This window comes from Mus musculus, chromosome 7, assembly GCF_000001635.26.
Source record: "Mus musculus strain C57BL/6J chromosome 7, GRCm38.p6 C57BL/6J".
Lineage (NCBI taxonomy): Eukaryota > Metazoa > Chordata > Mammalia > Rodentia > Muridae > Mus > Mus musculus.
In genome coordinates, this window is record NC_000073.6 from 57271635 (window position 1) to 57276320 (window position 4686).

The window sequence follows — 4686 nt, forward strand, 5'->3', positions numbered from 1 at the left end:
GTTTGTCTGTCAAGGATCTTGCTCTGCAGATTGACCTTGAACTCCGAGATCAGCATGCCTGTCTCCGGAGATTAAAGGTGTATAGCACCATGCTCGGATTTAAGCTTTTCTTCATGTAGAACTTGCTGTCTCAGGCTGGCCTTGAACGCAGAGATCTAATTTGCTTTATTTCCCAGGATCACAACTGTGTACCATCATGCCTAGATCTAAACTTAGCTGAGTATAATCTTGCCCCAAAGTTCCACTCTCTTAATTTGTTATCTCCTTGAACACAGGATTCAGCTCCATTTTACTTCCTGGTACCCCTTTAATACTTGAACTGAACCATATATTTTATATTTTTCCTTTCTCAGCTTGCTACACTTGTTTAAAATGCTCTTCATGAGACTTAACCAGAGGACAAAGTCTATGAGGGGGGCTTCTGAGACTTCTTTTGTCAAAGAGATTAATCTGAGTCTCTTCACCTTAGCCTCAGGCAGACTTCAGACAAAGGCAAAAAGTAGCCCCATTCTTCAGCAAAATACCACAAAACAGTCTGTAGGCCACATATTGAACTCCACTGAATGCTCTTGGGACAGGTATGCACAATTCAAATCACTCTCAGTAACAAAGTCTTCCTTATTCCTACTAGGATAGCCCATTAAGTCCCATTTAAAGCATTCCCCTGCTTTCCAAATCCAAAGTCTCCAAATCCACATTTTTCTAAACAAAAGCATGGTCAGGACTATCACAGCAATACCCCAGTCCCTTCTGTCTTAGTTAGGGTTTTACTGCTGTAAACAGACACCATGACCAAGGCAACTCTTATAAGGACAACATTTTATTGGGCCTGGCTGACATGATCAGAGGTTCAGTTCATTATCAAGGTGGGAACATGGCAGCATCTCAGCAGGCATGGTGCAGGAGGAGCTGAGAGTTCTACATTTTCATTTGAAGGCTGCTAGGAGAAGACTGATTTCCAAATAGCTAGAACTAGGGTATTAAAGTCCACACCCACCGTGACAAACATACTCCAACACGGCCACACCTCCAAATAGTGCCACTTCCTGGGCCAAGCATATACAAACCATCACAGTATGTATATATATATATATACATACATATATGCACTCCACAGAACAACTTGTAAAATTCAGCTATCACCTTCTGTCACATAAGTTACAACAATCAAACTTAGATCATGAGGCTTGGCCGGAAGAACCTTTGCCCAGGAAGCCATCTCAGAGGCCCATGTAAAGTTTTTAAGAGAACACCTGTGGCTCACTGCCTGGTTCTAGTAAAAAGATATTCTTCATTAACTTTGAATGGAAGATGGGACATTTGACTAGGACTATCACCTAAGGGCTACGAAGCACACTGAGCATTCTTAGACCTCCCAAACACAACAGCTTGTCCAGGAGCCTTGAAAGAACCTCTGTACCTTCCTTAGTCCACACATGATATGCAAACATATTCACACAAACACTACCAATGTGTCACACACACACACACACACACACACACAATATATCTATCTATCTATATATATATATATATATATATATATATATATATATATATATATATATATATATGAAATGTGAAGCCCTGCATTCCTAGATCCTGGTCTCTCTGAGCCCTGTTCGTTTGTACAAATGAGGTCTGAGATCTGCCTCCAACCAGCAGACAGTGTTCTCGATTATATAATCAAGAAACAGATTTCTTTTGTTTGAGCCAATGCATGCCTTGGGATCTGTGTATTCCAGCAATGAGTAATTCCTAATTAAAATCAGCCATAAAGGTTAATACTGGTAAAATGAAATGTCATCTGACAGCAGTACTTAGGACTATTTGGAGTGCCCTGCAGAGGTCTTGGTTAAGATGAATGTCAGCGTGGCTAAGGATGAGTTCCCAAGAATAAGAAAGTACAACACAGATGTTCTGAAGACTCCCTCTGTCAGGGTCATAGTATTACAAAGTAGATTTGGTTCACCTAAGGAAAAAAATACATTTATGAAATGGACCAGAAACAGTATGTCTCTGTGCAGGTAGGAGTTGTCAGATTATGAAAAGATTTATAAAAGTTTTAGCATTGAGGACCCTGACCAGAAATGTAAGGGCTGCACTGCAAATGACAGGAGTGGAGACAAGGCTGTTTGTCTTGATGGATCCTAGAGAAGAGCCTATTAGATTCACAATACTGTACTGACTAAGTCCCAGCTTTATGATGGCTGTAACAGATTCCTGATATGATGGGATAAAACAAGGTTTATCCACATTCCAAAGCTGGCAACTGTACAGAAAAGTTTTGATTTGTAGGGATCCTAAAGTCTGGGTAGACATACCGGGGTATCAAAGTGGCTTTTCCTTAATCACACAACTGTGAAAAGGATAATCATCAATTCAGTGGATAATTTGTCTCAAAATTCAATGAAATGCAAAGCTCTAAGACATACTTTAAGAAGGTAATATATCACACAGACAGTCAGCATCTGTAGCTGATGTACATTTTTATTTATAACAGCTCTAGAATATGGGACCTCAGCATAACCACAGAGATTTGAGCTTACTCTGACCATCAAATCCTGGTGGAGAGAGAAGATACAGTGGTGTTTAGTGTACGTGTCCTCGATTCCCATAGTGCTCAGCATGGGCGTGGTACAGAAGTATGGACATACTTGTCTAGGGTACCACCATATCAAGGCAGGGAAACAGACTTCCTTACATGGGTATGCTCAAGTTCACCACACCACTGGGGAATTAATTAAAAGACTATGAAGCAGATCAGGGTGATGAGTCAGTCAAGAATCTCCTTAATTCTCTATGTAACAGAAGTCAACTGGACAAAAAGAGACAAGAAGAGGGTGGGAATGGCCAGAAGGCAGAAGTGTCCCTTCCCCTGTGTTCTCCATAGTATAACAGTTTCACAAAACATCCACAATGGCTGGTGATTTTGGTCTCAGAGAGTCAAAACAAGGAATTAGGGGTAGTGACATAAACATAGGGGAGACCCAGTCATTCTGAAATATCTGCTCTCATGGTTGCCTAGGATACAAAGGAGCACAGATTTTGAAACACAGAGTGTACTGTGAATGAATGATCAGACTCTTCCACATTAGTCAGAGGAGGAGACACAGAGCCACTAAGCCAGGCCTCTCGTGCTGCAGAATGCCAAAACAGAGAGGAGCAGACGTAGCCAGTGGTAGGGGGCTAAAATGGGATACATATGAACACAGGTTAGGTAATTAAGTAGTGGTCTTTCTTTAATCTAGGGATAAATGGGGGCACCTATCACTGAGACATTTACTTTTCTGATTTCTTCCCAAGATTCTTAATTATTATGTAAATGCATCCTATCAGTTTAATTGATTCATCTGTGCCTCCGCAGATGCTTCTACAGTTGTACCCTGCTAAAGGACAAACAGGAAGAGCATTTGGATTGTTTGTATACGATCATGCACTGCTTAAGAAAGTACAGGATAACCATGCTACAATCCACAATCCCAAAGAAGGTAAGTAACGGAGGCCCAAGGGAGGATGCTTGACTCTCATTCAGAAGGGGATATAAAAATTTACCTCAGACATTAGAGGTAAATGGAGGGAGGGAACTGTGCGGGAAAAGGGGTGCCAATCAGGTGTGGGGAGAGTAAGGTGGTGGGAGTGGAAGAGTGGGAGAAAGCTGGAAGAGAGAACACAAATAGAGAAATCAGTGGGGGAGATCTCTGTGATGAGCTGGAGACATGGGATGGGGGAGCCTACCAAGAGTTCATGGGGGTGACCCTAGCTGAGGCTCCTAGCTGCTGAGGATATAGAGACTGTATTGCCCACCTCCTGTAGCCAGGGGGGACTTCCAGTGGATGGAGACACCAACCTACTCATAAATCATTCAACCCCAAAAAGTCCTGCCTACAAGATATCCAGGGATAAAGATGCAGCACAGAGTGAGGGCATGGCCAGCTCAACTTGAGACCTACCCCATGGGAGAAAGCCAACACCTGATGATGTTAATGATACTCTGCTATACTTGCAGACAGAAGCCTAGCATAACTGTCTTTTGAGAGGCTTCATTCAGCAGCTGATGGAAACAGATGCAGAGACTTACAGCCCAACATTAGGCAGAGCTCGGAAGACTTGTGGAAGAGTTCAAAGAAGGATTGAAGGAGCCAGAGGAGTCAAGGACACCACAAAAAGACCTTCAGAGTCAACTAACCAGGCCCCTTGAGGGCTCATAGAGACTGAACCAACAACCAAGCAGCATTCAGGGGCTAGACCTAGGCTCCCTAAACATCTGTGGCAGACGTGAAGCTTGGTCTTCATTGGCTCTCCTAACAATTGGAATGAGGGCTGTCTCTGACTCTGTTGCTTAGCTTTCGATCCCATTCCCTAGCTGGGCTGCCTTGTTCAGCTTCAGTGGGAGAAGATATGCTTAGTTCTACAGTGACTGGCTGTGCCAAAGTGGGTTGGCACCCATGGGAGGCTTCCCCTTCTCAGAGAAGGGGAAGGAGTTATAGGGTTAGGGGTATTTGAGGATGGGGCTAGGAGGAGCAAGGGGACTTTGATCAGGATGTAAAGCGAATAAATAAAAAGAAAAGAAAACAAACAAAAAAGGGAAATCTAAATGCTTCAGGTGAATCATGTCACTTTAAATGCAGAGCTAACATCAACTTTGATAGCATTAGGTAGTAAATCACACAGAGCCACATGCAG

The 4686-nt window shown here is 42.8% G+C and overlaps 1 protein-coding gene across 2 annotated transcripts in view; it reads right to left on the reverse strand.

Moving 5' to 3' along the window:
- Window positions 1-4686, reverse strand: part of Gabrg3 (gamma-aminobutyric acid (GABA) A receptor, subunit gamma 3) — a 670753-nt gene that overhangs the window by 555172 nt on the left and 110895 nt on the right. The window lies entirely within an intron of this gene.